Here is a 13,649-nt window from a genome sequence, read left to right as displayed (position 1 = left end):
TCCAATGGTCGTCCGAATGCTTAGCGAATTGCGTCGAATAGAGTCCCAGGGTGACGTCCATCGTTGTCATGGTCTTCGTTGAAGCTGCTCACTGCCAGGAAAGTCGCAGTCTCCACAGTCTTCGTACCAGAATGCAAATGCTTGGGGGCTAACTTTCAAACACACGCGTTCAAACTTTCATTTGAATTTTGTGTGTTCCCTTCCAAGCACCGGTACAATAACTCGTCCTCCGAAAGAAAAACACTGGTCCGTGAAAAAGGCCGATTTCAGGCAGGTGCATTTTTATGTTCAACCGTGAATAACAAACATTTTCGTTCCGTATTCGGAAAAACCGTTTCAGGGGTGGATTCTAAACACTTTTATGGATCCAAAATTTCAATTAAAAAAAAGTCGATTTTTTGAACCAAAAGATAGTAAACCTCCCCTTAAAGGCATTCTTGACTAACACCAAGTCACCGCGTGCTAACGATGACGACCGTTTCAGTGTGTATTTGAAGCAATCCTGACTTTCGTCCTCATAGTGGTGCTATTAGCCCCCACTCTTACGCTACTGGCGCGAAATTTGAATAGACATCATCTTTAACATGTAGAAACACGCCTACCAACTTTCGTGTATGTCACGCAGCTCTTTCTTGGTCTTGCGATTTTTTCTTGCTTCATTGCAGTTATATACATCTGTCCACCGACAGCCTTGAAAACACTAAATGTCTGTGCATGTTTCCAAATGCTTTATTTCTTCAACGATGTACGATAAACTACTGCTAGGCGTTGACAAATGTGTTCCGCATAAGCTCTGTAGGATTGCCCAGGTGACCTATCAGGTTCAATTGCTTTTTTTCTGATCGCTAGTTTGAATTTCTACTAGGGAGTCACATATTTCAATATCATTTCGTCGTTCGTGTTTGTTTTAGATGCGGAATCGTATAATAATCGTCATTTCGGTACCTACACAATCACTGCTATCGCATATCGACTGTGCAGACGATATTTGTCTGTTTAATGACTTTACAGAAGATCAAAACTTCTTAGGATTTTTTATCTGATCGGTAATCCCTATTTTGGTTTCGAATTCATTGAACGCTCTCGTTTTGGTTTCTGGCGTTCTTCAACTGTTAATCTCCATTTTCGTCTACATGAATGTCTTGTATAGACTGATCAGAAAATTTGCAATCATCTTTCTACCTTACTTGCTACACAGAAATATTTTACAACCGTTCTTAACATTCATTCCTTTTACCACTTGCATTCATTGATGGTACAACAGCTTTAATGTCACTGATTTCCATTTCGTCCATTAACTGAATCGAAACGTCCCTGTCTTTCAGTTACTACGAGATCAAAGATCTCCAACTAACTGCTGATGATAATTTACCCTAGAAGAAAAGAATACCACCTTTTGGGGCGCATTTCGACAACAGGTTGTGAATTCAAAGTCTGCTGTAAACGATTGTAGCTTTTTGTAATATGATTTTATTTTGGAATTTTATCTAACTTTCACTGCGTTGCCATCCTCCTCCATAGCGGCACGGTAGCTCAGCGTGTTCGGTCAGAGGGTTGGTTGCCCACTGTAATAAAAAAAGACTGATTAAAGTATTCAACGATCAACTCCAACAAGTGTCATGCGACATCCACATAGACCAGATGCCCGGGACGATAACTATCAAAACGAAAAAAAAGTCAACGCAGCGGAATGCCATGCGAGGTCCGGGTTCGATTTCCGATCGGGTCGGAGGTATTCTCCGCTCGAGGACTGGCTGTTGTGTTGTATTCACCATCCTTTCAGCCTCATCGACACGCAAGCCGCTGAAGTGGCGCCAACTAAGAAGACTTGCACCAGGCAGCCGGGCTCCCCACGGGTGGGTCTCCCGGCCTAGACACGCGCGTTATCTGCGACACAATGGTCCTCATTATTCACGATTCTAAATATTATTGATTTAATTTTTCATTTCTTCATTTATTTCCTTGTGTTCGACGTTGCTGACCCAAGGAAGTTAATGTAGATGTCTGACGTGTATTAAGTGTACGATATATTTATTCCTGCCTGCATAGAACAAAGCAACGGTCCTCTTATGCGATATTGGGAAAATTACGTTTATTGCATACACAGCTCCTCAGTCTGGGTAAAGCCTCCTGTACCTCATACTCTGTCACTGCATATGGAATCCTTAATTTTAACCATAGCTCTTCTTTTTCATAATAGTGAACAGTGGTTTCATTCGAAAGAAGAGATGTATGGTATTTCTTTTTACGTGTCTTGGATCAAGACAACAAGACCCGTGTTGGTTACAAATGATAAGAAGTATTTTGACTTTTGCTTGATGATTACAATCAGAAAAGATACATGGCTTGACGGCTTCTGATATTATACGATGCCGCCTTCGCCGTAGACCGATAGCAAATTGCTGTTTGCAATGAACTCTACGTTATATCCCACTGTACACCTTCTGATTAATAAGCAGTCACAACCCGCACGCCTCGGCGGTGGTTTCATTCGTAGTGTTGTAACCAAAATCAGAAAGGTTTTTTAATTCGTCATCTATGGACAAAATTGCATACTCTCCGGATCCCCACTGAACGGCTTGTGTCTTGCCTCAGGGCACTGGAGTTTATACTCACGGTCAGTTTATCAACGTTAGAGCCACGGCGTCAGAATGTGCCAACGGATAGAATTGGACGAGATTCAATGTGGCACGGCTGTAAGGACAGAGGAGTCCGAGAATTTCGTACAAATTTCACATCTGCCGTGTGAACCCACGGCAACCCGTTAGACATATGTTTGTGAAGTAGACAGGTCAAAGAAATAATAATTTTCATTATCGTTCAGGGAGGTGTAAGAATTAACTCATAGCGAATGCACATCTACCGAAAGTACTACAAAAATGGATGGTGAGTCTTGTTTCTCCAGTATCTGTGAGAAATGCCGTTGCAGCCGAATTTCTTGGATTTCAGAAGTCGTACGACAGACATCCGCATTGCTTCCTATAGAAATGGATTCTAACTTACGGAATATCGGACCAGTTTTGTATTTGGACTTCAAATGTAGCCTAGGAGAGATTAATGGGACCGTTACATTTCACATGTGAATGGCCTGGTGAGTGTAGGTGGGGAACTGCTGATGCTGCTGTTATTGCTTATGGGAAGGCTGCAATGCTAGTGAACTGGAGCGCTAAGCGGGATGACCCGTACAGGATCACCAATCGGTGCACTGACTGTCAGTTGAGCAGCAACATAAACAAATGTAGCGTCTTCAGCATAAAGTAACGGGAAGGCGACGGCCGCGGTGGCCGTGCGGTTCTGGCGCTGCAGTCCGGAATCGCGGGACTGCTACGGTCGCAGGTTCGAATCCTGCCTCGGGCATGGGTGTGTGTGATGTCCTTAGGTTAGTTAGGTTTAAGTAGTTCTAAGTTCTAGGGGACTTATGACCTAAGATGTTGAGTCCCATAGTGCTCAGAGCCATTTGAACCATTTTTTGAACGGGAAGGCTAGTTGTTGTTTGCTTTCTGATTGACGATTTATCACTGGAATCGAACACAACATTAAAATATCCAAACGCATACGTCCGGAGCTTATACAAAGAAGGACAGTACGAACCTGAACTGCCACACACTTGAAAACAGATGTCAACTCCCCCCAGAAAGTCTGCATGCCAGATTTTAAGCACCATTTTCAGAGAAGAATCTAGAAATACACTACAGCCTCCAACGTGTCACTCTATAGGGGCACCTAAGATAAGATTGGACTAAGTACGAAGTGCATTCAAGTTCTGAGGGCTCCGATTTTGTTTCTAATTAACTACCCACCCGAAATCGATGAAACTGGCGTTACTTCTCGACGTAATCGCCCTCCAGACGTACACATTTTTCACAGCGCTGACGCCGTGATTCCATGGCAGCGGCGAAGGCTTCTTTAGGAGTCTGTTTTGACCACTGGAAAATCGCTTAGGCAATAGCAGCACGGCTGGTGAATGTGCGGCCACGTAGAGTGTCTTTCATTGTTGGAGAAAGCCAAAAGTCATTAGGAGCCAGGTTAGGTGAGTAGGGAGCATGAGGAATCACTTCAAACTTGTTATCACGAAGAAACTGTTGCGTAACGTTAGCTCGATGTGCGGGTGCGTTATTTGGTGAAACAGCACACGCGCAGCCCTTCCCGGACGATTTTGTTGCAGTGCAGGAACGAATTTGTTCTTCAAAACATTTTCGTAGGATGCACCTGTTACCGTAGTGCCCTTTGGAACGCAATGGTTAAGGATTACGCCCTCGGTGTCCCAGAACATGGACACCATCATTTTTTCAGCACTGGCGGTTACCCGAAATTTTTTTGGTGGCGGTGAATGTGTGCTTCCATTGAGCTGACTGGCGCTTTGTTTCTGGATTGAAAAATGGCATTCACGTCTCATCCATTGTCACAACCGACGAAAAGAAAGTCCCATTCATGCTGTCGTTGCGCGTCAACATTGCTTGGCAACATGCCACACGGGCAGCCATGTGGTCGTCCGTCAGCATTCGTGGCACCCACCTGGATGACACTTTTCGTATTTTCAGGTCGTCATGCAGGATTGTGTGCACAGAACCCACAGAAATGCCAACTCTGGAGGCGATCTGTTCAACAGTCATTCGGCGATCCCCCAAAACAATTCTCTCCACTTTCTCGATCATGTCGTCAGACCGGCTTGTGCGAGCCTGAGGTTGTTTCGGTTTGTTGTCACAGAATGTTCTGCCTTCATTTAACTGTCGCGCCCACGAACGTACTTTCGACACATCCATAATTCCATCACCACATGTCTCCTTCAACTGTCGATGAATTTCAATTGGTTTCACACCACGCAAATTCAGAAAACGAATGATTGCACGCTGTTCAAGTACGGAAAACGTCGCCATTTTAAGTATTTAAAACAGTTCTCATTCTCGCCGCTGGCGGTAAAATTCCATCTGCCATACGGTGTTGCCATCTCTGGGACGTATTGATAATGAACGCGGCCTCATTTTAAAACAGTGCACATGTTTCTCCTTTTCCGGTCCGGAGAAAAAAAATCGGAGGTCTTAGAACTTGAATGCACCTCGTACAGCGTGCGTACACTAGTTAAGCAGCCGCTTTCAAAAAAATCTAACACCATCCACAACTCTGTTTCAGTGACTAACCTGCCTCACTACATAAAATGACTACCATTTCCAAACACCGTATTGATGTTTCTAAACTGATACAGATTGGCATGAAAATCAAGTCAGTGTCTGGTTCTGTAGTATTTTCATTGTTACTTGTCCAGAATGGCACTATCTCATACGGGTCGTACATTATTGGGCAAACGGCTTGCTCCTCTTTCATCCTCTATGTGGTGAAACTTCACGGGACACGCCATTGATCTGACTGTGTGATTTCATGTGGTACGCACAACCAAAATTTTTCAGAGGCTATTGACCCTAAAGTTTATATTTTGAGATAAATAAATTAAAATCTGAGGCGGTACGAAGTCTCGAATGAGTGACGCGTGCATGTAACACGTGCCTGCCGCCTCGACGTTGATAGCTACACTTTGAAAAGCTACGCGTAATGCGTTCTCGTAGTAGTTTAACGTTGTTTCCAGTTGCGGACTGGCTGTCGTAAATAGAGTATTACTAGTTTCAGGAACTTCCGGTCAAGCATTTTATGTACGGTGTAGCGTAATGTAGTACCCGGAATGCCGAACGTATTATTCAGAGAAAAGTTTCGCAACAGGCGTCAAACTAATTAGAACAAACTTTCTGTTGAATTAAAACTCTGTGCCGGATCGATATTCGAAGCCACAACCTTGTGTTTTGCTATAAATCCTCTTACCGACTGAACGTTTCCTCCTTCTTCCCTCCAACCTCCCCATTTAGACAAGTTTACACTCACCAATAATAGGTTTCTCAGCGTTAACACTTGGCTGAAAAAATTCTCTTCCCAAGAAGATTTACTGAAATGTTTTTATTCCATAGTTTTTTCTAAGAGCGAAAGTAGAAGACTTCAGTGATAAATTTATATCTTGGATGAGGCCACTCTACCTTCTGCATTTAGAACCTGCTAAAGTGGCTCATCCCGTCAGGAACACAAAAATACAAGTAATCCGTTGGGCACAGTTAATTATGTAAGTTAATAAACTACGGAACAAATTAAAATAAAAGTACAAGAAGTTACCACATTGCTACAAACGTATAATCTGTGTCAATCCATCATTCCTTACATCTTCTAATCACAACTGAGTATTCACTCATCTTGATTGAAATATTATCTTATCTGAAATATTATCTTATACTTACCTCCAAGTAGAGTTTAGAGCTCCAGGTGCAGTAGTCTTCCACCTCTGGCTTGTTCACTGATAATGGGTAACAACTAAAATGCCCTATTATGCCCCATTATGTTTGGATGCTGGGTAGAAACTCAAGTCTGGAAATGAACAACTGCACGATATCATTTGTGGCGCTGACGTAGGTATAACCCAAGCTATTTCCGGATATCATTCCAGACATTGCATTGATTGCTCGACACAAAGAAAACGACGGGATAAGGATGCCACGGCAGGACGTGTTTTGTATGGGGGTGTAGTTAAGCGGAGTCCAAAACGGGTTCTCTGTATTAGGAACTTTGCCTGTGACCACTTCGTTCAAACTGCAGCGGCCCACTGTCGGCACTGATTTGTTAGCCATTCGGGCACGACTCACGACACCCCATAACATGTATACTTCCGCCAGTTCCTTTCTCCTACCTTGTAAACTTCTCACTGTACCACATATTAGGATTTCTTCTCGTTCACATACGGAGCGCTAGAAAAATAACTGTTGATATGATGTGTTCGCGCAGTATAGCCTGTTCTTGTCTTCGCGATCCGTACGGTTGCGAAACGTTGGAGGCTGTAGTATATTCCTAAACTCTTAACTTGATACCAGTGCTTGAAACTTAGTAAGTAGGATTTAGCGGGATGGTTGACGTCTATGTTGAAAAGTCTCCCATTTCAAGTTCGTGGTGTCCAGATGATGAGGTCGAGGTCCCATACTCCGAGGAGCGTAGGGAACGATGCGGGAGACCCGCACCGCCAACTAGGCAAGGTCCTAGCGGAGGTGGTTTGCCATTGCCTTCCTCTGACCGTAATGGGATGAATGATGATCATGAAGACGACACAACAACACCAGTCATCTCGAGGCAGGGAAAATCCCTGACCCCGCCGGGAATCGAAACCGGGACCCCGTGCGAAGGAAGCGAGAACGTTACCGCAAGACCACGAGCTGCGGTGGTGTCTAGGCGCTCGTTCCTAAACATTTTACAGTTCCCTGTTCGAGTCGCGGTACAACAATCACTTTCAGTCTGTCAGGAAGCATCAAAACAGGGCATACTCCGCTGCAGAATAAAACGTTCAGTCTATAAAAGGGATAAATTTATAGCCATTCGTAGAAAATTTACGAAAAACTGTGTCGCTCAGCACAGAGGACAAGAGCAACATTTTCGGCAAAGGAATATCCTCACATTACAAATTGAGGAGCAAAAAATGGTTCAAATGGCTCTGAGCACTATGGGACTCAACATCTTAGGTCATAAGCCCCCTAGAACTTAGAACTACTTAAACCTAACTAACCTAAGGACATAACACACCCATGCCGGAGGCAGGATTCGAACCTGCGACCGTAGCAGTCCCGCGGTTCCGGACTGCAGCGCCAGAACCGCAGCCGGCCGCGGTAGTCTCGCGGTTCTAGGCGCGCAGTCCGGAACCGTGCGACTGCTAGGTCGCAGGTTCGAATCCTGCCTCGGGCATGGATGTGTGTGATGTCCTTAGGTTAGTTAGGTTTAAGTCGTTCTAAGTTCTAGGGGATTGATGACCACAGCTGTTAAGTCCCATAGTGCTCAGAGCGAGCCAGAACCGCACGACCACCGCGGCCGGCATTGAGGAGCAATTATGGACAGTATGAGAGAAGGTTCATCAATAATCACTTATCAACGTACCCATGAAATATAAAATGCACATTCCAACGATTAACACCGATATCATTCACTGGGTGCAAACATTTGAGCCAAATGACTTTGAGCCCAGAGTTCAGCTTCATCAGTGGATTATCCAGCGCACTTGAGCTCTATCAGTGGATTATCCAGCGGAGCACTCTTGTACCCAACGTGCTGAAGTTTGCTTTGTTCGTAAATGAGGCATCTTTCAACAGTAATTGTTGCCGTAATAACCATGTCTGTAGTATTTAAAAGTCATACGCTACCAACCTCTCAGATCAACAACAACAAATTTCTATCAGCTTGAGGGCTGAAGTTTTACAAGAAACTAATAGGATCTTATTTGTTGCCAGCCTCCCTGAATGGTGCTCATTATGCGGTGTGAGGATATTAATGTCCATAAGCACCGGAATTAGAAGACAACGTCCTGTCCCATGGCTAGCGCAATCGTCGGATCTCGTTTCTATGGATTTTACTACGAGGCTAAATGAAGGTTTTAATATATAAAACCGCAGTATAAAATAAAGAGGGTCTCCTTGTTAGTGTTCTGTAAACCCGTTTCATTATAAAGGAAAGTGCAGCAGACTTTTATCAGTGGTTGTAATGAAAGTAAGGAACTTGGTGGACTTCACTTTAAAGAAATGCTATAAGTTCAAGTTACTGTTATAAGGTAAAGGTTATTTGATTCTATCAGAAACTAAATATTCATTTCTGGCGGTAAATTCCCTAAATTAAAAACCCTGTTACCATCGTAGAATGTTGACACTGAAGGTTCAAATGGCTCTGAGCACTATGGGACTCAACTGCTGAGGTCATTAGTCCCCTAGAACTTAGAACTAGTTAAACCTAACTAACCTAAGGACATCACAAACACCCACGCCCGAGGCAGGATTCGAACCTGCGACCGTAGCGGTCTTGCGGTTCCAGACTGCAGCGCCTTTAACCGCACGGCTACTTCGGCCGGCTGACACTGAAGGGTTAGGATACTCTGTATAGAGGCAGCATATCACAATCATCCTTCCTGTCGGCATGAGTCAAACGAGAGGTCTTGGAACTTGGCGTGATTGTAACAATGACCGATAGATGCATTACGCGAACTAACAGTCAGACATTCTTCTAACGCACTGCAGGGCACTTTCGTTGCAGCCCAGATACACAGGTCAGTAATAAAACAGTTGGTCGAGAAGTAATAGATCGCTGTTTCGAGATCGTTCGACTGAACAGGAGGCTGTAAGCACGAGAACAGAAGGTTTTACTGAAGGCAAATTCCAAGGAATCAGACTCTCACTTAGTGAATTTATGAGGAAAGTGCTCCCACCAGCACGGGAAATTATGGAACAGGGATTGAAAAATAATCCAAAGGAACAATGAAAGGTTTTATGCCATATTCAGCCGTAACTATCGAGGAAACCAGGGTTCCATGGAGTCAGAATGAGTAAACGGTGCCAGAGCTCCATAATATGAATGTGGTTTGGCTACGATAGTTGTTAACTCAGTCACTTCTACAATATTAGACTTCTCTATGCGCAGCCATGAGAGTGAATAAGAAGCCTATTCAATTACTTGATACTGGTACTAAGTACCGAACACAGAAAATAAAATTATCCCGAAAACTGAACGAATTGAAGGTACCATTACCTGCGTCAATTACTCCCCTTTTAAGTACAAATGATACAACGATCTTCCACATCATAGGAACTTACCTAAAAGACTCCGACGTCGATGCTTAATTTCATTTTGTTTCTAGTATTTATGTCTGTACGTGTAAAGTAAGAAGAATATAAAACATAGACTGGTGATGGAAAGAAAAGCATTTCAGAGGAAGACAAATTTGTTAACATCGGATATAGATTTAAGTGTTTGGAAGTCCTTTCTGAAGGTGTCTGTGTGGAAATGATTAGTGTGAAAGTGAAACATGGACGATGAACGGAGCAGACAAAAAGAGAAATGTGGTGCTATGTGCTATAGCAGAATGCTGAAGAGTACATGGATAAATGACATAACTGATAAAGAGGTACTGAATAGAACTGGGGAGAAAAGAAATTTGTAGCACAACTTGATTAGAAAAAGGGACTGGCTAGTAGGACACACTCTGAGACATCAAGAGTTCGCCAATATAGTACTTTAAGGAAGTGTGGGGGACAAAAATTGTAGACAGAGACTAAGAGATGAATATAGTAAGCAGATTCAGAAGGCTGTAGGTTATTCGGAGACGAGCAGCCTCGCACAGGTTAGAATAGCCTGGAGAGCTGTATCAAACCAGTCTTCGGAATGAAGACCACAGGGTGTTACAAAAAGGTGCGGCCAAACATTCAGGAAACATTCTTCACACACAAATAAAGAAAAGACGTTATGTCGACACGTGTCCGGGAACGCTTAATTTCCATGTTAGAGCTCATTTTAGTTTCGTCAGTATGTACTGTACTTCCTCGATTCACCACCAGTTGGCCCAATTGAAGGAAGTTAATGATGACTTCGGTGCTTGTGTTGACATGCGACTCATTGCTCTACAGTACTAGCATCGTTGGTGATGTCTTGATTGGGCCCCATGATCTTCCACCTACGCGCAATGGAGCATTTATCATGATTTCATACGGGATACTCTACCTGTGCTGCTCAAACATGTGCCTTTACAAGTACGACACAACATGTGGTTCATGCACGATGGAGCTCCTGCACATTTCAGTCGAAGTGTTCGTACGCAGATTCTGTCACCGATGGATTGGTAGAGGCGGACCAATTCCGTGGCCTCCACGCTCTCCTGACCTCAACCCTCTTGACTTTCATTTATGGGGGCATTTGAAAGCTCTTGTCTACGCAACCCCGGTACCAAATGTAGAGACTCTTCGTGCTCGTATTGCGGACGGCTGTGATACAATACGCCAGTCTCCAGGGCTGCATCAGCGCATCAGGGATTCCATGCGACGGAGGGTGGATGCGTGTATCCTCGCTAACGGAGGACATTTTGAACATTTCCTGTAACAAAGTGTTTGAAGTCACGCTGGTACGTTCTGTTGCTGTGTGTTTCCATTCCATGATTAATGTGATTTGAAGAGAAGTAATAAAGTGAGCTCTAACATGGAGAGTTCAAAAATGGTTCAAATGGCTCTGAGCACTATGGGACTTAACATCTATGGTCATCAGTCCCCTAGAACTTAGAACTACGTAAACCTAACTAACCTAAGGACAGCACACAACACCCAGCCATCACGAGGCAGAGAAAATCCCTGGCCCCGCCGGGAATCGAACCCGGGAACCCGAGCGTGGGAAGCGAGAACGCTACCGCACGACCACGAGATGCGGGCAACATGGAACGTAAGCGTTTCTGGACACATGTCCACGTAACATATTTTCTTTCTTTGTGTGTGAGGAATGTTTCCTGAAACTTTGGCCGTACCTTTTTGTAACACCCTGTATGTCACGAAAGGCGATCCCGCCAGTATAAAAGAAAGCAGGGAGTATTGTGTTATCAGTGGAGAAGCGGTAACAACAAAATGAGTTGGTCGGAAGAGTTCAGTGGCTTTGAATGTGGATTAGTCATCGGATGTTATCTGGAAACAAATCCATTAGCGGTATTTCAACCCTTAAGATGTCCAAGGTGACTGTTTGTGAAGTAACTACGACGTGGAAACGCGAAGGAACAACGGTAGCCAAACCAAGACGACGCAGACCTCATAAACTGGAGGACAGGAATCGTCGAGCATTGAGGGGGGGGGGGGGGGGTGGTTGTAAGAACATCGCATGAAATCAGAGGAAGAAAACAGTCGTGAGTTATTAAGTACTGCCAGCAGACCAGATAGGACAGTGTGTGTAGCGAGTTAAACAGAGCAGGGTACAATAGCCGTGCAGTCCCTCATAAGGCACACGTTTTTTTAGTTAAAGATAAGCAACGCTTGAGGTGGCGAAAACGAGACGTAACTGGACAGTGGATGGCTGGAAACGATTGATTTGCAGTAATGAGTCACTCTATACCCCGTGGTAATCCATGGAAGGATTTAGGATTAGCAAATGCCTAGAGAACGTTACCCGCCGTCATATATAGTGCCAACAGTGAAGTACGAAGGCGGTGTTGTTAAGATACGGGGGAGTTTTTCGTGGCTGGGTATGGTTCCCTCTGTTGCGCTTAAGAGAACACTAAATGTGGAAGGACATGAACATATTTACAGCACTGCGTAGAGTGGAGGAACATTTCGGAGACGATGACTGTTATCAGCATGACAATGTGCCCTGTCAGAGCAGACTCTGTGAGGCATTGGTTTGCGGACAATAATATTGCTGAAATGGACAAGTATGCCCTGAGTCTCGATATGAACCCAATGAAACAGCTTTGGAATGAGACAGAAGGTCGAATTCGCTCTAGACCCCATCGTCTATTACGACTACCGTTTCTGGTTTCAACTGTTGCTGAAGAATGGACAATCGTACACCACAGTACCAAATTAATTGTTCTTTTTGTCTCGGAGTGTGTCTTATCAACCGATACTTTCTTTTAATCAAGTTACGCCACAAATGTCTTTTCTTCCCAGTTCGATTCAGTACTTCGTCAATAGTTATCCAATCTTCATGAACTTCCTATAGCACCACATACCGAACGTTTCTATTTTCTTCTTGCATGTAACAGTTATCATCCACGTTCCACTTCGGTATAAGGCTGCACTCCAGACAAACTCTCCCATAAAAGATTTCCTGAGACCTAAATTTATATTATATATTAAAATATTTCTCTTTCTCAGAGGAGCAGTTCCTTGCTATCGCAAGGCTGCATTTTATATCGTCTCTATTTCGACCATAGTCTGTTACTTTGATTTCCGAATAGCAACACGGGTGTACTATCTTCAGTGGCTCATTTCCTAATCTAATTCCCTCAGAATCTAGTTATTTAATTCCACTACGTCACATTGTGCGTGTTTTAGTTTTGTTTATATTCATCTTACGACGGTTAGAACTTAAATAGTGGCAACTATTTATTCACAGCCGAAACAAAAGAGTTACATGTTTGCGCCTGTTACTGTCGTTCAGTTGCCAGGGATGTGGAAGCCGTAGTATGCCGTTAGCAGAGCCTGTTCTGTTGATGGTGCGAATGGAGCGGTCTACTTCCTGTCGAATCTCTGGAACAGTTCTGAAGCGAATGCCACGAAGTGGTTCCTTCATCTTCGGAATCAAAATAAAGTCACAAGGACTTAAGTCCGCGGGGTATGGTAAATGGTACAGTACTTCCCAGCCTCATCGACCGAATAGAGCAGCCACAGCTTGCGCTGTATGCACCAGCGGATTGTCGTGCAAAATTATGGGTGGGTTGTGCACAAAGTGTCGCTGCTTCTTTCGCAAAGCTGGTGGAAGGTGATGCTCCAAAAAACGAACAGTAATATTGTGCCCTGACGGTCTGCCGTGGAGGAACGTAATGCGTTAGGATAACACCAACGCAGTCGTACACGAGAATTGCCATAACTTTAGACCGCTCCATTCGCACCATCAACAGAACGGGCTCTGATAACGGTATACTACGCCTTCCACATCGCTGGCAACGGGTTCTACAAAATGTTGGTGACTACTTTGAAGGACAGTAACAGATGCAAATATGTAACTCTTTTGTATCTGTTGTGAATAAATAGTTGCCACTATTTAAGTTCCAACCCTAGTACAATTTCTTTTGAAGACACTGTCCATTCCGCCCAGCAGATCTTTGAAGTCCTTTGCCGTCT

The sequence above is a fragment of the Schistocerca americana genome, chromosome X (genome assembly GCF_021461395.2).
Source record: "Schistocerca americana isolate TAMUIC-IGC-003095 chromosome X, iqSchAmer2.1, whole genome shotgun sequence".
Classification (NCBI taxonomy): Eukaryota; Metazoa; Arthropoda; class Insecta; order Orthoptera; family Acrididae; genus Schistocerca; species Schistocerca americana.
The sequence above is the reverse complement of the archived record's forward strand: the minus strand, read 5'-3'. Positions refer to the sequence as shown.